Source organism: Pinus tabuliformis, chromosome X, assembly GCF_031772625.1.
Source record: "Pinus tabuliformis cultivar Carrire ecotype Pingquan chromosome X, CPIR1, whole genome shotgun sequence".
NCBI classification, from domain to species: domain Eukaryota; kingdom Viridiplantae; phylum Streptophyta; class Pinopsida; order Pinales; family Pinaceae; genus Pinus; species Pinus tabuliformis.
The window spans coordinates 237,522,277-237,550,223 of NC_142308.1; the positions used below are offsets into that span (position 1 = coordinate 237,522,277).

Below are 27,947 nucleotides of genomic sequence, written 5' to 3' on the forward strand. Positions count from 1 at the left end.
TTTCAGGGTAACATTTCGATATTCCATATGGTCGTTCCAGTGAAGTCTGGTTATGAGTTTTATCAATTACTGTGTCCGCCATTCTATATTCGTGATGCTATATGTTCTTTCATTTAGCCATTCATACATTACGCATGCATGAGTTATTGCTACAGGTATAAGCATGATTCCATAGTGCTGTCGATACATTTTCTTAATCGTTTATTTGTGGAGCCAAATTCCTCGATGACAGTAGCTATGAATCTGGCTACTTCCTATGGCAGGCCGCACAGTCAAGACATGGTTTTCCGTTCTGTATGTTAGTAGCGTATTTGTGTTTTCCCTTTTTATCTAGATGTTATACTAAACTCTAGCATTTCAATCGTATTTACAGCTATAAATGTTTTTGTTTCCGGCCTGTTAAAAGTATTAATCTTGGACCTACCGCCAGCATCCATACTCAGGCTTTCATGTTTCAGCTTCTTCTCATATTAGCATGATTTAAGACTAGTCTTGGTTCGCATGCAATCTTCTAGCAACTAGACCTGTTACTCGTTTACTTACGTGAGACAATCTTTTCCTCCCTGTCTGTATTGTACTATGCTAGTCAAGTATATACTCTGCTGTTATCTGGGAGCTAAACCCATGTAGTTTTAATATCAGTTAGCAGGTTTTGGTTCTTGTCTAACATTCACAGCCTATCTTTACTCAGTTTATATCTAGACAGTTTGCCATTCACGGCCTGTCTTTATTCAGATTATGTCTAGACAACTATACGATTCACAGTCTATCTTTATTCAGACTATATCTAAACAGCTATGCTTTTACAGTAAAGGTAATCCTAGAACAACACAGTATCAACTAATCACTGTAGTTCTTAATGCACCTTTCTCTTTTAATTTCAACAGAGACTCTGTAAATAGAAACCGTACCTGGTTCACCAGAATCAGGAGCAGGTATCTAAACAAGTCTTTGTACCTTGATTATGCTCTTCCACCCAGCCTTGAGATCCAACCCTCGGATGGTTTTCTCCCCCCGAGCCATCTTGCAGGCCTCAAGCCCTCAACAAGATTCTGTGCACTTTTGTGCCTGGTTATCTGGTCCTTACCAGACTTAACCTTCTCTTTTCTTGTGTTTCTTTTTCCTCTTTTTTCTCAGAGAAAATCCCTTCTGTCTGTCCCAACAGCACAGAACTTCCTCCCTACATCCAGGACCTTTTTCCTGTTTGGGAGGGCAGTGCCAATCAGTTATGACAACTGATCTTTTTCTTTGAAATTCACCTCCCAGAGGCTGCCAGCATTTCAAGAAAATATTTACTTTATTCAATAATATAGTTTCTCACAGTTTTGTTTCTTTTAACATAAACAACAATTACTATTTAACCATAGTAAAATTCACATTTACATTTACTGGGGTTATTACACCTTTTCTTCAGTCTCCCACTGTATATTATTCCTTCTCTTTATTTCATTTTTCCCTAGCTCTCTCATACCACAATATCGGCAACCTTCATTGGCTTTCAAAACCCTCACCGTCTCTGAACCTTACGAGTCCATCGCTGATTCTAGTGTGGCCGTGCATTTGTACAACTCTTATGGCGTTAACCCCAGCAACCCTCCTTCGGTGGACGGGAGAGTGGTTGCTCTAAAACCGGCATCAATGGATCTGCAGGAACCCATTTCTCCCTCTCACAACAATTTTTCATTTCTCCTCTCACTTGACCTTTCACGAAGGCGCTTTCGTTCCAGATAACTCGAAAGACATGAATGACTGGAAGTCACTTTGAACGCTACCGCATATCCCGAAAGATCAAGCAATGGAAGGAACTACAAATTGTCAAGAGAAATAGAGAAGCGGCCGTGCAGATCCATAGATGTGAATTTGAACCCAAACACTATGTCCATTGAATGACAGACACTGTAAATAACGCCAATGAAGTTATAGTAGGGCACGGACAGTAAAAGATCAGAAAGATCAATGGCGCTGAGGGAACTGAAATCCAACAGCGGTTGATGAACATAGTGATAGGAAAGAGGTAGAGACGCGGCAAAGAATAGATGAAAAAGAAGAGGAAATGTATATAAGCAAGATGGCAAGAACCACTTTAGGGGTCGGGCACTTGAATTCAACTCAGGCTGGTGGCCTTTTTGCTGTAGTCTAACCTGTCATTTTTGTCCGTCCGGGCAAATTTTCCTGGTCAGTAGTACGTTCCTTTTCCCTTTACTTTTTTAGATTTTTTGTAATTTTTTTGACCAGATTTCGGTCATTTTTGGCCGAACATGCAAATTTGCCGCGTCAGGGTACGTCTCAGTTACCTTTTCCGAATAAATCGGATGGCTTTCCTAGCAAGTTCGCCTTTCCCGATTGGTTTTTCCTGAACACTTTTTTTTTTTTTTTTTTTAATCAAGAGGGAATTCCCAGAAAGTTTCATTTTTTTTATTGCTTTTTCCGAGGATAAAGGTCGTTTTAAAATTGGCGTGGAACGAAAAAGTACTGGTAAATTTCTCAATGGGGCGGGAATTTTAACTTGGAATACAGTTTCTATTGAAGTTAAGTCCAATTTATTAAGTTTGATCAGTTTTGATAATATCTATAATTGAATTTAGGTTTTAGGTTTCCATAATCTATATCATAAAAAGTAATAAAAAAGTTTAAGGTTATTTTTGGTAAAAAATTAATAACTTGATATCAAGATCTGGTGCTGGTCTTCATGATAAATTATATTGGAACTCTAATAATGTGATTTATACCAAAAAAATTTCTTACTGTTCAATATCTATAATATTTTCAAATTATTATAATATAATAATATTTATTATAAATCGTCATTATTATAATGGTTGTATTTTTTATTATATTTAAAATATAAAAATAATAATATTTTATAATATATTTGTTATTATTATATTTATATATTTATTAAATTTAATATTAATATTAATAATAAATCTATAATTATTGATGTTTATGTATATCAATCACACTTAATAATATGATTATATATGTTATTATTATATATTTATCATCAATATATTTTAACCACTATTTAGAATCTTATGGAAACAATTTCAAAACAAAATTTTCTAAAATAAAAATTATTTTTTAGTTTTTAATATAGTTTTTAAATTATTTAATTTTAAAGTTTTATTTTTTTCATATTTTATTTAAATTTTATAAATTTAAATTATAAATTTATTTATATGTGTAGAAATATATTTCAATAATTATCATTAAATGGAAAAAAATAAAACTTCAAATAATTTAACTCCACCTCGCTGGATAAATGCAACAATCGTAACAATGACCTTTATCCACGTTTCAATGTTTTTTGGACAATTTTGTTGGTGGCAGTGGTGATGGTGGTTAACGTCTATTGAGATCAAATTGGTCTATCGGACCTATAATTTTCTTAGTTCTTAATTGTCTGACTTCTCGTCTTTCTCGTATTAATAAGCAAAAAATGGATACATAGCCAACAAACTGACTACCTTCCAAAGATACGAACAGGAAGGCAGGTTGCGTTACCACCTGGCACCACGCTTCTTAACTTGCTGTGACTTGATTTTCTTCAATTAATTATTAGGTGGCATGAGTAGAGATGGTGACTATGAAGCAAGCGACTAAAGTCGAAGTTACCTGTTACATATCTGACTAATATAAGGGATGGTTTATGTATTACATTCCCGATCAATATAAGCAAGGTGTGGACAAAGTTGGTCGGTATTTTTGTTATTTAAATTAGTTGATAGATTAATTTTTTCACTTTTGTTTTTGGGAAAAAATAGATTAGTTAGTTCGAAAAATTGATCAACAATATGAAATGTGATTAATATGAAAGATATTATCAAAATTTATAATTTGTTTTGCAATAGTAATTATTGGAAAAGAGTAAAAGAATGTGGATAAAATTATTAAATTGAAAAAAATGTATTTTGGTTTCTATAAACAAGTAAATAGTAATTAATATATTAAAGTTACATTATTAGTTACCAAAAACAGTTAAACAAAATATGTATAGAAAAAAGAAATGATTTTCCTTTACAATATATGAGATCTCTGGACCTAAACTAATTTCCAGAACTAACTAATTTACTAAAATATAAAAATAAATAAGAGGAAAACTAGCCTTGCCAAGTGAACAATGATACAATCCATAGTTTTTTATAATGGACTCCATAAAGTCGGTCAATGTTCAAAGGAATTTCATGAATAATTAATTTAATTCAACGTCTTTGACTATATGCTTCTAAAAATGCAATTGTTGGCTTGAAAACCACATGCTCCCATATTAAAGGCAAAAAGGCAATAAAGTAACGCAAAAGCATGAAATAATGAACTTGCATGAAAATCTTTGTAAGATGATGTTTCAACAAACTTTAATCGAATAACATATGTTATTTCCAATAGTTGATGTCAACAAACTCGTGATAGGTTAAAGAAGCCATTTCTCATTTAGTGATTAGCATGCCTATTGGATAGTGAATGATTAAAATCAATGTGTATAGGAAGATTGAATTGGGCTAAATTTAGTCATTGTGTAACTTCAAAACTTTGTTTGTTCTGTATAGAGATTATTGAATGAAGCATAAGTCCTTAAACATTGGCTTTCTTTTATGTATGCTTTTAAGAAGCTTCTGCAAACTTGTGGGTTACAATGCTAATTTATTCCACTTTTTGGCTTGTTAAAATTCACATTTTCTTTGAAGCCCTTGAGAGCTAAGCATCTTTGGTTAGGATGAGATTTCTAACTTGCTTAGAAAAATTTCTTTTAGTGGGGAATTGGAATATTACCCTAGATACATCTAATACCAGGCAAGAGAGAATTGATGTTGATTGATGATACAAACAAGGTCAGGGTGGTGGAACTCCATCAAAAACCAATGATGAAACCCAAACCACTAATTCTTCCTTCTCTTGTTTCATTAGCTCCTTTTTTTGCAGATGTATCCTTTTTTTTTTGTCTTCGCCAATCCTCATACTACAATGATGAAGTGGTAGAAGCCAACAAAGATATGACGAAGGTGGATGGGAAAGCTATTGAATTTTCTATCACAATCGATATGTGTGTGTGTGTGTGTGTCTCGATCAATGTCACGATTCAGTTGAGGACCATTCATCGAAACAAAAGCATCAGAGATATATCAGATTCATCGTCCCTTAAGAGTGTAGAGTTCACCTAAAGGTATTTGATCCCCGTGTATGATAAATTTATAGTTAACATGTATTTAGGCTTATTCTTGTGTGTGTGTGTGTGTCACATTGACAATTTCATGTTGAAAGATAGGCATACAGATATTGAAATATTTATTTAAAATAATGATTGAAATATTTTTTCCATGTGTATCAACTTCATATTCAATATTGAAGAAATTACAAAACTATAAAAGAACACCACTCAATATAGACACTACAATTTCTCAGTACTTTGAAATTCATCAAAATTAATTTCAACAAGTATATACAACCTTTAATAACAGCATTTCAACGAGTACATTTAACCTTTTTAATAAATGATTTCTATTTTCTCTAAATATTGTGCCATTCTTTCTAGTGCATACAGAATATATGTTTCTAACATTAAATATGGTTTACTTTTACAATCTATGATGGTAATTGTATTGTTGTTATTGGTGCACTAGAAGCAATTGCAACCATAAAAGCTATCACCACCTGGTGGCTTCACCCCACAATTGATCAATTTGTAAGTTTCTTTGCTAAGAACTAAATGAAGACTACTCATGGTTTTCCTTTTAATATAATTTCGGTTGTTGTTTTCGCTATTTCTTCTGAAAAGAATGGAAGGATTCATTTAATTTGTGTGTTGATGTGATCCGGATTTAAACAGGAACGCAACAAATTACAGAGATAACCATATACACAAAGATGCAGCGGAAATAATACTTCATTTCATTAATGGAAAATACTGAAATATGCTTACAAACAGAAATGGAAATAAACTAGCTAGGGCGATAGTAGCTTATCTCTGAGAAGAGATGTGATGGCTACATGCCTCTGAACTGTGTTACAATGAGGCTCGAAGGCCTATTTATTGTTGAGAAACAATGGAAAAACCCTTAACATTCCAAAACCTAACCCTAGGAGATGAAACGCCAAACTGTGGGCCCCGTTTGGGGGTAAGTTGGTACATCAACTTCCCGGGGTCGTAACTTTGGCATATGATCTCCGTTTGACGCGTACAATAGCTCATTAGAAAGATCTATCCGAGCACTATCATTGTTGGAACGGGCAACACCAGTCCATTCCATGGACTCGTGTTGCCCCCGGATTCCCCAAAAAACGTCGTTTAGGGCCTCAAAACGGCTCCGGAAGTTCAAGACCCGAAAAACTGCTAAAAATAGTAAGTTGTGCTACAATTAAGGAAACTGAAAATGCTGAGAAAGACAATGGTGGGGGTCCAGGTGGACTTGGCAGGTGGCCACCAATATCCACCTGGATCATTCCTCCCCCCTTAGGAAGCAATGGTCCCCATTGCGTTGAGCTCCTCCATGAGATGAGGAAACTTCTGCTGAACTTGTTCCCTGGTGAGCCACTTGCCCTGCTGAAGGAGTTGGCCCGCTTTGACAACTCGATACAGTTGGATATTCTGTTGGCGAGTGTTCTTGATCTGTGTGTCCATGATCCGATCAGTTGCAGCTTGTTCCATGCAATCTGGATTTAATTCTGTGGGTTTGAGCTGTTCTGCAATGTCGGATGTGTCTAGCAATGGTGGAAAGTATGGCCGAAGGCGGTCCACATTGAATACTGGGTGCAGGCCAAGGAATGGGGGAATGCTGAGCTCAAATGCATTGTCTCCCATAGCCTTAGTAATGGTGTAAGGACCATATCGGAGTGGTCTCAATTTCCGATAGGCTCCAGTAAGGCGTTCCTTTTGCAAATGCAACCAAACTTTGTCGCCCACCTGAAACTTGTGTGGCACCCGATGTTGATCATGTCGCTGCTTGTACTTGGCATTTGATTTCTCAAGAATGTCATGGACCTGCTGGCGAATATGTTGGATGCGCTCAATGAAGCTGGTGGCCTTATCTGTTTCGGACTGGACATGAGCTGAATTCATGTGAGTAGCTGCAAGTGGCATGGCCACATCAATGGGGCATAGTGGCTGGAATCCCAAACCCACCTGAAAAGGGCTATGGCCAGTGGAGCTGTGAAGAGCTCAGTTGTAGCTGTGCTGAACGTAGGGGAGGCTCTCGTCCCATGTGCGTGGATGCTTTGAGTTATACATGCGCAGAATGTGCACAATCATCCTATTGACAACCTCTGTCTGGCCATCAGTTTGAGGATGGAAGGCTGTGGACTTCGTGAGTTTGGTGTCCAGCATTGACCAGAGACTGGACCAAAAGGTGCTGAGAAACCAACTGTCCCGATCTGAGATGATAGACTGTGGGATCCCAAAGTGCACCCACACTCGTTCAAAGAAGAGTTTAGCAGTGGCTTCTGCTGTGATATTCTTCTTGCAGGCCATCATAATGGCCATCTTTGAGAACCTGTCGACGACCACAAAAACACAATCATTTCCATGCTTAGTGGAAGGAAGGCCTGACATGTAATCCATGGAGATGGATTCCCAAGGTCGACTAGGGGTAGGCAACGGGGTATAGAGGCCTTGCTTCTTAATGGTCGGTTTGGCAATGGCACAGGCAGTACATGATTGGATGTACTTCCCAACATCCTGTCAAAGATTCGGCCAATAGAAATAGTTTTGCAGTACTGCCACTGTTTTCTCGACCCCGAAATGCCCAGCAGCCCGACTGTAGTGTGCTTCCCAAATCATCTTGGCACGCTCGCTTGAAGGAACACAAAGGTGACCGAGGTGGCATAATAGGGCATCTTGGAGGTGAAAATCTGTAACCTGCCGACCCTCCAAGAGTGTCTGGTATGTGTGGCCGAATTCTGGGTCGCTTTTGTAGAGAAGTGGCCAATCAGAAGTCTCGTGCCCGCAAGAGTTGAGCACGGTGGTTAGCGCCATGATCGGTGGTCGACTGAGGCAATCTGCCACATTATTGGTGCTGCCCTTTTTATACTTGATATTCAAGTGAAACTGTTGCAGGTATGTAGACCACTTCTGATGGCGATCATTCTGCAATTTCCCTTGGGTCTGTATGAACTGCAGAGGTCGGTGGTCTGTGTGGATGACCGTTTCCTTCCCCAAAATGTAATGCTTCCATTGTCGGCAGGCCTGTACAATGGAATACATCTCTTTATCATAAGTGGGGTACTTCCGGACTGTGTCTGAAAGTGTTTCACTATGATATGCCACTGGATGTCCATGTTGAGTAAGGACTGCCCCAATAGCATAGTCAGAGGCATCTGTCTCGACCTCAAATGGTTGTTGTAAATCTGGTAACGCGAGCACTGGTGTCGTGCAGAGGCGATCCTTCAACTCCCTGAATGCCTTCTGTTGAGATTCAGACCAAAAGAATTTTGCTTTCGCCCCGCCCTTGGTGACTTGACTCAAGGGCCAAGAAATATGAGAAAATCCCAACACAAACCTGCGGTAGAAGTTGGCAAGACCTAGAAAGCTGCGGAGCTCTGTTAGAGTGGTTGGAGAGGGCCAATCCCGAATGACTTGGACCTTGGCTGGATCGACATGCACCCCCTGTTCATCAATGATGTATCCCAGATACTGAACTTCGGTCATGCCAAAAGTGCATTTCTCCAAATTGGCACATAGCTTGTGTTGCCGCAGTGTTTGGAGAACCTGTCGGATGTGTTGGAGGTGCTCTTCCCAACTCTGGCTGAAGATCAGAATGTCATCCAAGTATACTACTACAAAGGAGTTGGTGAATGGCCGCAAGATGTCATCCATTAGCCTCATAAAGGTTGCAGGGGCATTCGTCAATCCAAAAGGCATGACCAACCATTCGAAGAGGCCCTCCTTGGATTTGAAGGCAGTCTTCCACACATCTGAGGGTTCAATTGGTACCTGGTGATATCCTGACTTCAGATCGATCTTGCTGAAATATTTCGCCCCCTTTAGTTGGTCTAGGAGGTCATCAATCCGCGGGATCGGGTACCTATTACGAACAGTGATCTTGTTCAGCACCCGATAGTCAATACAGAGTCTCCACGTCCCATCCTTCTTCTGTACCAACACTATCGGGTTCCCACAGGGCGAAGAACTCGGACGGATGTGACCTTTCTGCATGAGCTCCTGAATCTGCCTCTTGATTTCATTGTTCTCCAGAACGGAGCGCCGATAAATTGGTCCATTGGGTAGCGGCGCACCTGGGGTCAGATCGATGGAGTGCTTGACTTGACAGTGCAGAGGAACCCCTGCCGGGGAGGTGAAGATGTCTTCATACTCCTCCACAATCTTGTCCATATGTAGCTGCCGTGCAGAGGGACCCCGTTTGGAGGCCGTGGCCACTGTCTTCTTCTTCCCTTGAGGGCGTATCATCAGGAAAACAAATTTCCTGGTTTTGGAAATGATCTTACTGCATTGTTTTGCAGTAATCAAAGAGATGGCGGCAGGTGGTGCTACCTCTGGTATCCTGAACAACTTATTTCCCAATGTAATAATAACAGCACGGGGCCTTGATTCATACACAGCATGTCGCTTCCACAAGTATGGTTGTCCTAGTAATACATCACAAACTTCAAGGGGAGCAATGTCACACAATACCTCATCCGTGAAGGGCTTGATGTTGTATGGAAGGCGACACTGCTGGCTCACGCGAAGATCTCGCCCTTGGTGAAGCCACCCAATGGTGTATGGTTGTGGATGTGCTGTGGTCGGTAAGCCCAACCGCTTCACGACCTCTGCCGAAATGAGGTTCTTTTGACTCCCGCTATCAACAATGAACTGTATCGGGGAGCCCTTTACCCACATCTGGGAGTGGAAGAGACGCTCCTCCTCCTCTGGATCTTCGGGTTCATTTTTCTGGATCTTTGCTGTAGCAACAGTGGCGCTGGGATCCGCATCAATGATCTGCTTCCCTTTTTCATACCCCTTATCGGGTTCTGACTCAGAGTCGGAACATGCATCTGATTCTGAAACCTTTAGCTCAACCACCAGTGACTGCTTGGCCCGACACTCACTTGTGTTGTGAGTGGAGCTCTTATGGAACTCGCACCATTTTCCAGTGTCCTTTCTCGGCTTCGCGGCATTGCTCTTTGCTTGCAGCTTCGGCTGGTTGTCTTGGGCTGTCCCGCCTTGGCTTTGTCCTTTGTTCTGTGGTTTAGGGGCACCTTTCCCCTGCTTTGGATTCGCAGATCCAAAGTCTCGCTTCTTTTGTTTAAACTTCTGCTCGACCTTGACGGCATACCGGTATGCTGCGCCGAGCGAGGGGATGTTTAGGAACTGTATTTCTTCCTGGATGTACTTGTGCAGGCAGCCACGGTATTTGAGTATCAAATGTTGCTCTGAATCCTTGATACCCAACTTTGTGCGAAGGGTATGGAAAAGATTGGTGAACTCCGGCACATCTTGGTCCCTTCCCTGCCGCAGTGTGGTCCACTTTATGTATTCATCCTCATAGCTTCCGACAGGGTAGTACTGCTCCTTGATGGCATCCCGGAACGAATCCCAGGTGGGTGCGGCTGAAAATAGTGAGCCAGTACTTTCATCCTTCTGCTCGCAGTAGGTTTCCCACCAGTCCTTGACGTGGGGGGCTGCTTTGAGAAGAGCAAAAACAATCTTTTCCCGACTCGAAAATTCATGAACAGAAAAATAACCCTCTAGCAGATTTAACCATTTATCTACAGCATCGGCGTCTATCTGACCCTCGAATATGGGGATTTCAAAATTAACTTGTACCTTAAAGGGTGTGGCGTTACCAGAGGAGCTGCTGGAAGCCGATGCGCCACTTCTGGGTAGCCGCTGAAGGATCTGCGCAAAGCTGTCCATCATCGCGTTCCGTTGTCACTCGAGCGCTTCTTCGAGCAAGATTTTGATGGGATCTCCTCCCCCCTCGTCTGCCATGGGAGGCCGTCGGGATTTGCGAGGCTGGTCTTGCAAAGGTTCAACTAGTTCAAGCCCTAACTCCTTATATCCCGACCTTGTTGGGGACATGCAAAGAAAAGCAGAGAAAAAGGAGACCGCTCTGATACCACTGATCCGGATTTAAACAGGAACGCAACAAATTACAGAGATAACCATATACACAAAGATGCAGCGGAAATAATACTTCATTTCATTAATGGAAAATACTGAAATATGCTTACAAACAGAAATGGAAATAAACTAGCTAGGGCGATAGTAGCTTATCTCTGAGAAGAGATGTGATGGCTACATGCCTCTGAACTGTGTTACAATGAGGCTTGAAGGCCTATTTATTGTTGAGAAACAATGGAAAAACCCTTAACATTCCAAAACCTAACCCTAGGAGATGAAACGCCAAACTGTGGGCCCCGTTTGGGGGTAAGTTGGTACATCAACTTCCCGGGGTCGTAACTTTGGCATATGATCTCTGTTTGACGCGTACAATAGCTCATTAGAAAGATCTATCCGAGCACTATCATTGTTGGAATGGGCAACACCAGTCCATTCCATGGACTCGTGTTGCCCCCGGATTCCCCAAAAAAACGTCGTTTAGGGCCTGAAAACGGCTCCGGAAGTTCAGGACCCGAAAAACTGCTAAAAATAGTAAGTTGTGCTACAATTAAGGAAACTGAAAATGCTGAGAAAGACAATGGTGGGGGTCCAGGTGGACTTGGCAGGTGGCCACCAATATTCACCTGGATCATGATGCTCTTGGAAAAATATCGAGCCTGACGTTACTATTGACACAGTGCCAAATATAAAGAAGCAACACGAATTACATGTTGGTAAGATAACATAATTATAGTTCAGGGTATAATATAGATTTGGAAAACTTTTAAGCTTATGCACAATATGGGACTATAATACAACAGATTAGTTTGTGATTTTCCATTATTATCTTCAGGTTGTATGAAAGATTCCAACTTGTTTTTTGTATTCAGGAGGATAGGAGAATGTGAGATGTAGAGAATTGTCTTGGTTTTTCTTTATATTTATAATGTTCTGGCTTTTAAAGGCTAAATATGTTGGCCACTGCCTTTTGGTTTATGTTAGCCAATTTAAACGTCTAAGAATTACATTGGATGGAAGGGGTGATTTGTTTGAAAAAATGAATGTGATTGAGTGGTAATAAACCCAACAATGAAGATCTTGCTTCTTTCAAGACCTGCCTCCTTTGGTGATAAGGTATTGAAGTGGAATTTTGATGAGTTGAGATCATTGCAGAAGCTCTACAAGTGTGAGAAGAGTGCAGACATTGTTTCCCTAATTTTTTGGAGCAATTCTTGAGCCTTGTTTATTGAGCATTACAACACCAATTTAAGAATCCTCTGGTAGGAGAATGCTTGTATGTATAAATAATATTTTTGAGATGGAGAGAATCTGGATTCTCTATGAGAAACTCTTTCCGTATTAAACATTTGTTTAAACTACCTCGGGAACTCAACATACCTTGGTACAACTCCTACCAGGATTTATTTCTTTATAATTAATAAAAAAAATTGTAGTAATTTTCAATAATAAGATTTTAAAAAGTTGTGAAACATCATGATTGGCATGATATATCTTGAGTGTCCCTTTTCCAATGGTTTATCCATAAAATTGTTCCTTCATTTAAAATTAATGTTCGAGACATCCTATCAAAGATGAATCTGACAAAATGGATCATATAATTTATATTGTAGGTTGCATTTCTAGTGTGGGGACTATTTTGAAAAGATAAAATACACTTGTTTAGGGTTATACTATCTATTAGGTCTAGACAAGAAAGAAGCTCATAAATAGATTGCATTACACATTTTATCATTGTCCTTTTCTTGTCATATTTACTATACATATAATTAAATACTTAAAAAAAAAGGACTGCAAAACAAAAATTCAATCTCCATGAGCATGGTATTTGTTTTAAAAAATGACTGCATAACTAACATTTAATTTCCATGATCATGGTATTTTTTATAGTTGCTTACCATTCCTTTGAGATGCCTCATAGTCATTTTATGCACAAGATATTTTACCACAACTCATCATACCACAATACAACTCTCCAAAACTTGAATCTTATTGAAGACCTGTAAAACTTGTTTTTGCTCTGGGTAAGTCAGCGCAAGATCTTTGTCCTCACGAGCTTGGGCCACAAGTTGACTTGATCTTTTACCTCCTCTCTCCTCGAACCTTCCTATGCTTCAACTTAATGATCATGGAGAAAACCTTAATATACAAGTTGCTCCTTTCCAACCCTCTCAAACCTTTGGATTTTTGACATATGGAATCTATATATGTATTGAAAACCACATAGCTAGAAGTCGTACAGAACATGTTGGTCTAGGAAGTCTTATATTTTTACCTGGAAGGCATGTCGGGTTAATGTGTTGCATATCGAGCTATTAGGTTGCATATTATCGATGTTCCCTATGATAGGTTGTTCCACTACTTTGGTTATGTGGATGTGATGCAATAAAAACATGAACCAATCAAATGCACAATCCAAATACATTTTAAATTTTAAAAATTGAATCGTGCTAAAATTCCTAATGCGTCCACTCTAATTATATTCTCATTGGGAAACCCATTGGATATCAATTCACTCTCCAAATACAAATAAATGGAACAATTTGTATATCAACCCAACAACGTGCTTATATAGAAGCATCACAATTTGACATGATAAAGGCAACATGTTTCTGTTATTCAAGAAAATATATATAATGGTTATATGATAAAGGCAGTAAGTTTATGTTATTCAAGAAAATATATATAATGGATATAGATAACTGACATTGAAGTAATATCTTTAAATATGTTCAAATGCCCACAACAAATCTGGTTCAGTAAATTCCACGTTTCGTCTAATCTTATCAAGAAATTTCCTTGTCAATAATGAAACTCTAGAAGCAAAATCCAACCTCAAATACTTAAGCAATTTAAACCCCAACCCTAAAAACATATTGTTGGTCCAATGAATCCTGTTATGTATGGGTTGGGGATTAAATCTAATCATAAGATGAAGCTCATTGCTAGAGCTGGAAATACCCTTGTTGTGGTCGGGTGGTTCAATGAGTTGTACCAAGGTCCATTTTTTGATCTTCCTTTATATTGGTCATGAGCCCGTGAAGGCATATCCTTGATTCTTGAGGGGAAATCCCCTCTTACCCACCCATAAGTCGCCACATTTTGAAGCAGGTCCAATCATACCAACACTTTAACTATAACAATTTGCGGCTCTAGAATGTTCATTGTTGCCACGTTCTTTATGACATGTTGATTGGGAATGCACAGTTAAGTAGGAACGACACTCTTCAAGTAACACAACTCTCCATCTTGAAGAAAATACAATTTGATATTAAACTTAAAGGACTCTATCAAGGTTTAAATAGCGCTCCAGCAGACTGTTCCAAGCAATTCCATGAAGAGTGACAACAATCAAGGTAGCTTGAGTTGTTATTTCAAACCATGCTAGTTTCCAACTGTCCACTGGTTGGCCATGGCGAAACTCACTTGTAGTCTCCTCTTTCAAGGGATGCACACATAGTTATCATAGTAGCCCAGATCCAATAGAAAAGTACAGAATAAGATGGAGTTCGAATCTCTCGAAAGAGCTCTTGTTGATGGAAATTGACATTAACTTACTCCTACTTTGCAGGGTGTTAGTTACATCAAGTATTGACATATCCTTTACATTACCCACGATATCATTACCTCAAGCTTATTTTTTGTAATTACCACAAACTTTCCTCAGACCATGAGACATATGTCATGATAGAGGCAAAAGGAACAAATGTAGAGCTATTGGACAGAGGTCTCCAACATATACAAACGGTAGACGAAAATGTCAGGTGAAGTGATTCAAAAGCAACACATATTGGCATAGTTATAAAAAAATTTCAAAAATTAATTAATTAATAATTTTAAGTTAACTTATTATTATTATTATGAAAAAAATAAATATATATACATTTGAAAAGAAATTGTTACAATATTTTTAATTATGAAGATTCACATTTACTTTATTATAAAAATTCTTAATTTGTCAATAGGCTTTGTTATTATATGGCTTATTAATACCAGATACCCAAAACCATCACCGTTATATGGCACTTACATATAACATTATTTTTAATTAATCAATTTAATTAAAAATATTAAGAACATAATTACTTTTGAGATAAATCTTAACTTAGAAGTAAGTCTTTTGGATTAATCAAATTGTTAAGATTTGGTCGACATTTTGAACCAACTAATGTGGTTTGGTTCGAAACCTCGAACAAATCCTAACAATGTGATTAATCCAAAAAACTTACTTCTATTTAATTCTACATTGTAGATCACAAAAATCTTAGATCTAAAATCTTAATTTCTAATATATTATTATTATTAAAAAATTAAAATAATTAAATCTTTACTATTCACTGATAATTAAATTAAAATTTTATAAATAATAATAATAAAATTAAAATTTTATAAATAATAATAATTGTTACAAAACTAAAAAGTAATTACACGAAACAAACAGTAAAATAAACACAATTCAGTGATAGGATAGAGATAGTTAGCCCAGCACCGAGCTTGGGTAAATGCATTTTTTTCATGGGTGAGGGGTTTGATCGAGACCGAATAAGCGAGTTGGTTTGTTAGGCAGATATTAGCATTATTAATCATTCGTTTACCATGGTTTATTTTTTTTATTCACCACATAAAAATAATGTGGTATTTAACTCATAAGATGAAAAAGCATTTAGTTAACCGTTATTTTTTTATCATATATAAAAGAAACAAACTATGATATTTTATATTTTATATTTATTAGTATAATGATAGATAAAGGAAACAAAGTGATATTATTATATAATATTATAAATAGAGGTAATCATTTTTTTAAATAAAGGTTAAGATTATGATTATAGTTTTTGTCATTGAGTTGTAATATAAGATATTTTATATTTATTAGTGTAATAATAGATTAGAAAACAAAGTGGCATTATTATTTATTATATAAAAATAGAGTTAATCATTTCTTTAAATAAATGTTAAGATTATGATTATAGCTTTTTCATTGAGTTGTAATATAATATAATAGTTAATCTGTAAAATTGGGTTTTTAACTACTAATTTAAGTTTGATTTTTAATTGATAATGTTTTTTTTTTTAATTAGAATTATGAATATTTTATTAAAATTAATTTTTATTTTTGAGAAACTGTAGATTACAAAAATAGAGTTGGTTGTTAGAGATAAGGTTTTCTAAGAACAACAACCAAAGAAAAACTAATACATCTAGAAACATAGTTCCTCTAAATAAAACCCCTAAAATATAAATATATTTAAACTTTATATGTGTTGCACAAGGGAAGGGTGGCGTGCATCATTTCCTTATTCTAACTCATCATTGAGGGGAGCATCCAAATCTAGCAGGCATCTCATGGCCGAGGAAAACAAATGAACCGAAGAAAGACCCTGTTGTTGAAGCCAACCTGTAGTAAATTGAAGTTAATGCAGTTGTCAATAAAGGGTTGTCATTTCATCCTCTAGACTTTGCAATTTGACCTTGTGTTCAATCAATAACTCCATAGAAATATTGAAATTTGAAGCAATTTGGTTATGATGAAGTTGGAGATGCAATCATTCTTGTTACAATTACTTTATAAACTCTTCCCACTATAGTGGAGGAGATTTCCCAAGGTCTAGATTCACCATCCAAATGATAGAAGAAAGGAAAGAATATTGACCAACTAACAAGCAGGATAATATTTTATTGTTTTCTCCAACACCTTGCAGAAGCCAAGTTAAAAGGACCAGTTCGATAAAAATTATATTCCTTAGCACAGGTAGAGGGGACATTGCATCCCAACACCCTCCAATGAGACTAGACACCCAAAAAAAGATGAACCCCCTTTCCCATAGAAGGACGATCACTGGGACCCGAGAACTCCTAGCCTTGAGAAAACAACATTGGAAGAGAACTAGTCATGCCCCCTCCCAAACTCAAGGTAGGAGAGAAGAAATCATACAAAAGGAGACAAATGGTGACGAAAAAATGCCTAATTACCTGAATCACAAATTTAAAAACTAGGAAGGCAATTACTAAATCAATATTCAAAGTAGACTAATTCAAAATAGAAACTCCAACCATAGGAGGCCAACATTTCAAAAGAACCCCAACGTACTAACATAGTGAATTCACTACAATTCTATCATGTTGTCATAAGAAAAATGAATCCTTCTTCTTCTTAACTAAAGTCAAAGCATATGAAATTAGACAATCCACGATATACCAAAGATTCACATGGGAATTAGAAAAAACACAAGGGGAGGACACAACAATCCCCGCATGCAACCATTGATTGGAGATATTTGACACCCTCTCAAAATGGAGCTAATTTAAATTGAAAAACTAGGAATGTGAAGGAAAACAAAAGCCATAAATAACAGTCGTCACATCCGGGAGTGAATAATTGATAACAAATTTTATCTAATAGATCCCATGAGGAATTTTGCAATTCTGGATTCTCTTGGGTTTCCAAAAAATCCAACTACCACCATTTGTCTTGATACACAAACATCACCTCCAAAATTTGAAGTATGAGTTAACTCAATCGATGCTTAAACAATTTTTGCTAAAGGATGGTGAGGGGTTGTAGAATCATTGCAGATAGGCAAAATCAAATCTCCCAGCCATGTCCATTTAATATAGAATTAAATATGCCTCCGTTGCCCCCACGATAATCAATACCTAGTCCCTCCTCCTGTGGACGATTCTGAAACCAAGGGAGTACCAAACTATAATAAGCTTGCACGTGAGACACGTGGATGGAGGGGATGTCCACCTCCCCAAAACCCATTTTGAAGACATGAAATTATCATTTTTAAGCAAACCAATCACCAAATTGACCATTGAATGACAAGGGTGAAGTCATGGAATGGGATGATAACAAACTTGATTATTAATTAATAACTATCATCCCATTAGTCCAATTGATTGATTTTCCATTACATCAACCTTGAAATTGATGTGCCTCAAAACATGGAAACATTGATAATCAAATAGTTAAGAGAGAAGAATCCTTATCTGGATGGAGATTGAATTAAGGAGAAGGTCCTTACAGTTGATTCCATTCTGAAGGTGGCCTGTAATGATTTTAGAGTCCCCACCTATAAGAAGCATTTTAGTGTTGCTTTCCTAAGCCAAATCCCTTTAAAGAGACCATATTCCTTAGCTTGATTGTTATAAGCCTTCCCCAAACTCCAAGTGAAACATGTTTCTATTTTTCCATTGGGCTTAAAATAACACCCCCCTCCTTGCACCTACCACCCTTAAATTCCTTTTCGCTGCACCATCAAAACTAAGAATAGAAGAGTGCTAAGAGGTCACCCAATGCTTAAACGCCTCCTAAGAGATACGTAGTAACCAACTCTCATGATGAGGCTCTACCTTAGGAGACGAGAACAATAATCCCAAATTCTTCCACCAAATATCTTCCAGAGTTTCTATCTATTGTTGAAAAGTAAGGGACAATTTCTAGGAGCTAAAATGTTTTTCTAGAAGAGAGATAGCTTGAGTTGCAACTATTTAAGGGGAGGTTCATGAGTTCTTAAAAATAGTTACATTTCTATCCTACCACACTTTCCAATAGATATACTTTGGAAGAGATTTTCATATTATTTTTAAAACCAACTTCTAATGGAACTCTGCCAAGTAAATATTTTCTTGAGAAGAGAAGAAGTTGGAGAGGTGTGCAAGCCAGACCATTCTAGGGAAGAGGTCTTTTAAAATAAACTACCACATTTGATGCAAGAAGGAAAATTCAAGGCATATGTAAGATATAGAATCAATCTAAGAGAGGAAAATAGAGTAATGAGAGGGCCTACAAATCCCCCCTTTTCGGATTCTACACAGTTAATTTTTTTTTATGAGCCAACGTCCAACATAAAGTATTGATCAGTGGAACAATATCATTATATTAGATATATATTTCCACATACTATTTCTTAAAGTGGAGCACAAGGGAAGATGAGGGCAAGATAGCCCTTTTCAGCAAAATAGTCTAAAGATCCCCAACCTTGAACATCCTCTTTTATTCATCATTTAGAAGCACATCCAGAGAGGAGGAGATCAATTTTCTTGACTAAGCCTTAAATATTGTGATGGATCAAACCAAAGTCCCAAGCCTTCCAAACACTTTCTACATTCCATCTTGATATATTTAAGACCATAAAGTTTTGACAACCCACCAACCAAGCTCTCAATGGGAGTAAGGAGGGGAGGAGGGATAGAACTGGGTGCCCCATAATTCTATCCTCTCATAGATTAATGCAAGAGTAATTTCTTGGAATCCAAGAGAGAGAATATTTGATGGCAGTGTGAGCTAAAAATAAGCAGTCTAAAAATCGAGGAGCGTCTTTTGAGACTCACTACTTGGTCCAAATAGTTTCTCCTCTCCTCACCAGAATATTTTTTCCAAATGACTTGCTTCCACCAATACATATTTTCTATGACCTATCTACATAATAGATTTTATACCATTGCATCATTTACGATGAAGGGATCCCTCATTCCATGGTCTTCATGGTTTTTTGGAGAATTTACCACTACACACTTCACCAGATGTTATTTCTTCGTATTCGTCTTCCCGCCTTGCTATAAGAACTTGTGGATCTCCTAAGCCATTTGGGATCTCACCCTTGTAGGACTAAGAAGGCTTAAAAATTGGAACAAGGGAAGCACTAAGATGATTGTGTTGATGAGATTGACCCGTTGTGCTATATTAAGCTGAGTTACTCCCCATTGCATAAAAGTTAAGTTGCAATTTGAAAGAAAAAGCTCCCAAGGAAGATGAAAAAATGGTTTGAGAGAAATAAGCATAACCAAATATTTGAATTAATGCCAAGCCTCTACAATTGGGAGGCCAATTACCCTGAGAAGTTGGATTTCAAGTACTTTTCTTATATTCCAAGTGTATTATTGGATTTTTCCTATGATTATCAATCCTCCAAAGAATGTCGCAAACAAGTGCAACACATTTCTAAATCTTATGAAAATTATAATTGAGCCTCCTCCAAATAGTAGGGTATCATCAACAAAATGATAGTGGTTTATGCTTCTCACTACCCCTAAGAATCTAATTCCAGGTAAATCTCCAATCCTCCATTCATGTTCTAGTCTCCAACTTAAGGATTCCACTACTAGGATAAATAAATAAGGGGAATGACCATGCTTATCAGAGTCCTCAAGATGCTTTAAAGAATTAGACAGTCCTCCCGTTAACCAAGGTGCCAATCTAAGGACCTAATATGCATGCTGCAATTGAGATGATAAAAGATTCATCAAATCCAAACCTCCCAAGAAAACACAAAAAGGAATTGGTGACTCACACAGTTAAACACATTAGTCATGCCTAAATTAATAACCATTCCTATTTCTTTCCTAGTTTTGCTCACATTTTGCTTGAATGAATATCATCCTTAACTAAAATGATATTTATTGACAATTTTCAAATTTCCCACAAAACCACCTTGAATTTCTAAGATGATATTAGAAATCACGGGTTTGAGGTGAAAAACACTTATTTTAGAGATAATGTTATAGGACACATTACAAAGAGAGATGGGACATAATCGAGAAAAAGAGGAAGGGTTGACCTCTTCGGGGATGAGAACAATGAAGGATGAGTTATTCCCCCCTCCCATCTTATGTTGCTTCAAAACATAACTCACCATCTGATAGAAATCATAGTTTACAATATGCCAACAAGACTAATAGAAACTTCTTGTGTGCCCAATCGAGCCAAATGGGCATTATTCAATTCCATTTAGCTAACTTCCTTCCAGGTTTCTCCCTTGGTAATTAGATTGAGCAAAAGGTCATTATCTTCTTTTGAAAGCAACAGAGGAATGTGAGCTAGCAATTCCTCTCGATCAAACTAATTTCCTAGTTGATGTTCCTTATATAGATCGGAAAATGGTCATGGGATGGTTCTTTTATTCTTTTGTAACAGTCCACTTCCACCATGTCTACCATAATGGTCTTAATATTTTTCTTCCATTGCATCATCCTAGCTTGATGGTGGAAGAATTTAGTGTTTGAATCTCCTAACTTCAACCAAATATTTCTTGATTTTAGATGTTAGAGTTCCTCCTCCTTCTTTAGAGTCTTATGCAGTTGACTAAACTACTAAGATTCTTTTAGCAAGAGATCTCTTGTAACATACTCATTTTCCATTTTGTTTTGTAAAATTTCAAGGCATTATTGGTGGTGATAAATTTCCACATTGCAATCCTTGTATGATTACTTTACCTATTTCGTTAGTGCCAGTTTTTCAGTTTTATCTTTTGTTCCCATATGAAGACTAGGAATCCCATGATTCATTTACCCTAGGCATGGGAAACTACCTTAAAGGATCCATGGGAACTCATCCAATAGGGACTGTAGAAAAAGGGGATAGTGCCATAGTCCTAATGAGGATTAAGGGAGAGCATAATTCGCCTATGGTATGACTCCCCCTAACCAATATATCTAAGTCGAAAGAGAAATTGTGATGAAGATATTCACTAATGAAAATTATTTCCAAACTATTAGCAATACGACCAAGACTGGTTCTTTTGTTAGTCCAAGTGCATTCTCCATGGATTTGATAAACATTAATTAATTCATGGATTGTTAAAAGTTATTCAAAGTGCTCCAAAAAAGGATCTCGAACTAGAACCCCTCCTTATTTCTTCCATGGATAAACAATGAAATTGAAGTCCCCACCAATTATGCACTTGCTTTTGAACTGAGAGGTCTCATTACTAATCAACAAATTCCAACATTGATTTCTTTTCATGATAAGAAACATGAACATAAACATTAATAATGACATGTACCTCATTGTTGGGGATATGAAGGAAGAGCATAACTAGCTAGTGTTGTATTCGTTGTGATGAAAGAAAATTAAACATTACATATGACCAAATGTCACACAATCCTCCTGAGGCCCTACGCGGCCTAGTCACCACATCTTGATATTTTTTACAAATTATTTTACGCTTTTGGAGGGCTTCATTTTCTCCCAATTTTGTCTCATGGAGGAGAAGAATTAAGGGATTTTCTTGCTTAAACAAACTTCATACTTTTTGATATATATTTTTTCACTCCCTAACCCAAAATATTTCTAGGAGACTATTCTTATCATGTACTAGTAGGATTTGGGATCCCCTTTGAGTGGGGGAAAGACCACTGGATTTCCTAGTAATGCTAGGTTTACCTATAAAGATATTTCAAGAATGGATTTCATTTCGAGATTATTTTCCTTTTTAGTTTTGTTACTATAAATTTCTTTGTTTTCTTTCCTTCCCATGTTTTTTAGAATTTTACTTACCCCTAACTCATTTACCATTTCCCCATCAAATCTTTCATCTATCGAGTCAACAAGGGAAACACCTTGAGAATTTTAGGGTATTCTAGGTGAAATAAATACTCATCCTTGAATTCCCTTTTGTTCACATTAGAAGCAAGGGTTTATTGCTTATGGACCTAATCTTCCTGATTATTTTTCACTTAATTTTCTCCTCCTAAATTTTCCAACACAAAGACGTTATTTCCTAAGGGATGTTCCTCTAGGGATTTGGAGGAGGAAAATGATTGACCTTTTCATGGATTCTTTGGATAAGCTCTATAACCCATTGCCTCATAGGTAAACCAAACAGGTAATCTACTACTATTGCAATCCCTGCTAAAGAGGAGGACCCTTCCTCCTTAGCAAGGCGCGGGGATGAAATGGAAACTAGTTAAAAAATCAACATGAAATCTATATGAACATCACCAGAAGTGTTCTATATTAAAAATAACTGGAAATTACAAGGTCAAAATGTCGATCATGTTCTTGTGTTTCCATTCCATTTTCATGGAACCAAACATTTTTATAAAATTTACAAGACCCGAAAATTAGGGAACAGATCAGCCATGAGAATCTCATGATTCTCATGCTGATCAATATTAAGAGAAAAATAGAAAGCATTAAAAACAATTTTCTAGTAAAAGTCCAATTCAAGTTACACCATCTCCACAATCATAACCATTGAGATCCTTTGATTGTCCATAGATAATTCATGATTCTTGACGATTGTCTTTGAAGATAGCAACCACGTCATTGGTAGTTGTGGTGTAACAATAACTCGAGATGTAACAACAACTCGAAGTGTAACAAAAAAACTTCGTATTATAACAAAAAATCCTCATTTTGCAACAACGATTAATAGTAGCAGTTGCTCATCCTTAATCCCTAGTTGTAGGCAACACCTAAAAGAAAAATAACCAAAAAATTTCTTCCACAATTACCTTGGTTAGCCATCCAAAAAAGACATCACTTCATTCGATATTTAACGATATATGGAAAAATAATATGTTGAGAAAGGATTTCTCTTATAACTAAGGAAAATGGTAATTGGGACATAAAGTTCATAGGTTTGTAGAGAGAGAGAGATCAAAAATTGGGAAAGAGGTGTGTAAGATATGCTTAACAAATGCACCCAACATAGCCCTTAGGCTTCCATGAAGTATGACACAGTCTGAAAAATCAGATCTTTATCTTATTTCTTTTCAAACAAAACAACAAAAAACCCTTTCCACATAATAAGGAAGAAATGCTTTCATTTGTCTTGGGGCGCTATTTTTTTTTCACCCAAGTAGTGACTAAGAATATATAGAAATAGAAGCCAAAAAAATTTTGCACCAACTCCCATTCCACTAAACACAAGGAAATGACTCATGATGGTTGATATTTACATTAATCTGTAGGATATTTTCTAGTTTCTTCACAAATTTGTTGGGATGAAAACAACAACCTTGATGACTCTTCACAACCAGAGCATTGAAGGATAAGACATGGAGAGGCAGCTATGGAGAGGTCAATCCCCCATGCTGGGGGGCATCTTTCCCTATGGTAAAGCACAAAAGGAGCCAAATATTACGACAACACTTATCAAAATATCATAGAATAGTAAATTCGATTCAGACAAGACTAGTTGTAAGTAATGGAAATACTAAATTGATTTATATTTTTTATAGCAATTAATTATAAATCTTATATCTTTAAATTGAATGATCCAAATCTTAAAATCCTTAATCCAACTATTTATAATTCAAAACTAAATTATAAATAACTTGGCATATATGTACATTCTAAATTCAAAAACTTAAAAATATTATACCCATTTGAATGTCTAAATTTTTAGGAATTTTGATTTTTAAATAAATGAGTGGACAATAATTGATTTCAAAATAATATTCTTCTTCTAATATGTCATCTAACAAATAATATGAAAATTATTTGAATACAATTTTGAGTTTAAAACCCAAAAATAGCTTATTAAATTTAAATATAATTACGCTGAAAGGCATTTTCTTTGTGGGCTTGGGGTGAGAAAACACTGTTCACCCCAACCAATCCAAATTCTTCATTTTTGTTTTTCAATCCAATTGAAATCTGACACATGGAGAAAGTTGAATGGAGGTTTCGCTTCAGGTACTTGTTGGTTTGGTGTACTCGATGAAATGTCTCCTGACTTACTGAAATGTCCACTAATGCCTCAGTACCAATGCCTCGACTTGACGCCTTTGTATCGTCATCGCCACTCCACCTTCACCACTCACGAGTCAATGTTTTAAGATCACAGTACTTTAAAAGAGAGATAATGTTATCATAGCTCGCTTAACGACTCTCAAAACATGGGAGAAAGAGTTGTTTGCCTCATCAACTCGCAAGTTCATGACTAACAAGTTTTTATCAAGGAAGCAATTTGTGTTTGATGTTCTTCATCTTGGTAGGCCACATGTATCTAAGGCCAAGCTGAAGGAGAAGCTTGTGAAGCTATATGAGGTCAGCGATTCGCAGACAATATTTGTCTTTAGGTTCAGAACCCAATTTGGAGGTGGAAAATCATCAAGGTTTGGCTTGATTTAAGACAACTTCGAGCACACCAAGAAATATGAAGCCAAGTATAGGCTTATTAGGAATGGGCTTGCAACCAAGGTAGAGAAATCCAAGAAGAAATTGAAGGAAAGTAAGAACAAAGCTAAGAAAATTTGTGGAGTCAAGCAGAATAATGCTGGAGATGTATCAAGGAAGGATAAATGATAGGGTTTTGCATTTAACGAGACAAGCATTATTGCATGTTTCACAAATCAGGCGACCATTGCTCGAGGAAGCATCACTTTTTTTGGAAACATGAAATGGAGTGCTAAAATGAATTTTGTGTAGACAGTGAAGCTGGTGTCGACACTAAAGCTCAAGATGTCTAGATATAATTCTACTAGGCTCAACGAGCATCTTGTTAATGAATTCTTCAACATCCTTGATTCTCGTAGTATAACCAAAAAGGTCCACCATGCAAGCATAGTGCTCAGACGTGAGCATTATGCCATGATCACAAAACATAGCATCAAAGTAATGATGACCTTCATCCACTAAGCCAGCATGGCTACAAGCAGACAATATACAAACAAAGGTAATGTTATTTGTCTTTACTCATGCCTATTGCATTTGTTAAAAAACTTTAAGGGCTCCACTGCCATCCCCATACTGTGCATATCCTGCAACCATGGCAGTCCATGAGTACGCATCCTTTTTTGGCATCAAATAATGTATTCATTGAGCATCCTTTAGGCACCCACTCTTCAAATAGATTTTGATAAGAGAATTACCAACACATTTCTATGATTAGAAATCTAGTTTTCACAATCTGGGCATGTATCTACATTCCCTGTAACAAGGCTGAAATACTCGCACATGCACTGAGAATTCTGGAGAACAAAAACTCATCAGGTTTGATGCCATGAAAGGGTAGCTGGAAATAAAGCTTCAGAGCCTCCTCGAAAACATTACTCTGCACATACCTAGAAATCATGGTGGTCCAAATCACCACATTTGGTTCGGGTATCTTATCAAACACTTCATGTGCATACTCTAGCTTTGCACATTTTTCATACATATCCACAAGGGAGCTTCCTACAAAAAGGTCAGAATCAAACTCAGTTTTAACAATATGGAAACGAACCTTCCTACCCTCTTCAAAAGATACCACAGCAGATCATCCTTTTATGGTGCTCGAGAATCCAAATTAATTCAATTCCACACATTCCACTCGCATTTGCCTGAAAAGCTCCATGACAGGCTTAACAAGCTTGTTCTGTGAATATCCTTCCAGCATGGCATTCCACGAGATAACGACCACTCTTAAGGCATCTCTCATGACTTCTTATGTAGGTACGAATACAAAATACAAGAAACAAATAAATTCTTCGCTTGCATTCCCACCCCCCACTGCCAGAAATGTCAGCACCCAGGAACAGTAAAAATAATTCCGCAATTTACAGAGCCAGGCCCTCTGCTACAGCCAGTGAAACAGAGAGAGATCAGTCAAGAAATTATCACTTTGGATGTGTAAATAATCTTCTTTCTCTTTCACAAATTGTTCACAACACTTAGCACCACATTCCCTGGCTCTGCGGTTTTCAAAGAGTGATGGAACAGATGGAAGGCTATAGAAGACAATTATTTGGACATATGTCATAAGAAGAAAATCCACTTGTCATAAAATCGCTTCACTCTTCCACTCTACATTTAAATGTGGCTGAAGCTTCTGAAGAATTTACCCAATTGGTTCATCAACTGAGAAGATTCTGGAGAATGACTATGCAGGGTATTTGCGTGATATTTTTCTGAATTTCATTGTAGCTGGGTAGGACACAATTACAGTTACCCATTGTTGGTTCTTTCACTTGCTTTGCAAAAGCCCAAATTTTGAAAAACAAATTCTTCAAGAAGTTCATGACTTGGTCAAGGTTAATGAACGTGTATCCATAGAAGAATATTTAACTATGTTTTCTGAAAGCTTGACACATACAATATTAGATAAGTTTCACTACCTTCATGTGGCTTTATCAGAGACCCTGAGCTTATACCTTGTTGTTCTTGTGGTAGGACACTTATATGTTTTGGTTGGCGTTTACGTAAACTCAACATTCTGTCGAATGTCTACTTTCCATCAATTGTATGGTGCTAATCTTGTTTGTCCTCAACAAGATATCTGCTCTTCCAATTTTTCATTCTATGGAACAGAGCATTGGATATAATGGATGAATATTTATGTTGCTTCTTTGTGTTTGCACAAAATATTTTCTCTCATGACAGAGAGATAAGCTTGAATATGAATTTTGGACTATAAAATACCATTTTATTTATTTTACTTCAGTTCAGTTAAAAGAACACATAATATATCTTATCAATAATTGAAAACATTTTGTAGAATGAGAATTATGTAGTTTTTGACGATATCCTTCCAAATGGAGTCAAAATCAAGAGAGTTTATATCATGTTTTATATTCATTATTCTATGGGAATAATGGCATGTCTTTGGGGAAACAACGCCGAGGAGTTTAAACCCGAAAGTTGGTTGAAGGATGGAATCTTTCAGCCTCAATCACCATTCAAATTCATTGTATTTCATGTAAGTGTGTCTGGTCTATGCATTATACTTAATTTATTTTGAAAGATAACTTTGACCATGTTTCAAAGGGGATAGGTGTTCCAGGTGGATCTTGGTGGCCACCCGCCTACTCCACTTGGACCCCCACCATTGTTTCTTTCAGTTTTTTAGTTTCCTTATTTGTCGTAGAATTTACTATTTTTGGCAGTTTTCCGGGTCCTAAACTTACGAAGTCGTTTTGAGGCCCTAAACGACATTTTTTGGGAAAATTGGGACCAACATGGGGTGTAGCCTAGTGTTAGTCATGAAAAAATTTTATTCCTCAGATAGATCTTTCTAACGAGGTATTGTGCGCGTCAAACAAAGATCGTATGCCAAAGTTACGACCCCGGGAAGTTGATGTACAAATTTACCCAAACAAAGCCCATAGTTTGGTGCTTCATCTCCAAGGGTTAGGTTTTTGGATGTTTAGGGTTTTCCATTGTTTCTCAATAATAAATAGGCCTTTT

At 37.0% G+C, this 27,947-nt stretch overlaps 1 pseudogene; it reads left to right on the forward strand.

Annotated features, from left to right (window-relative positions):
• Positions 1 to 225: 225 nt before the first annotated feature.
• Positions 226 to 25,088, forward strand: LOC149139243 (small ribosomal subunit protein eS24z pseudogene; annotated as a pseudogene).
• Positions 25,089 to 27,947: the final 2,859 nt, after the last annotated feature.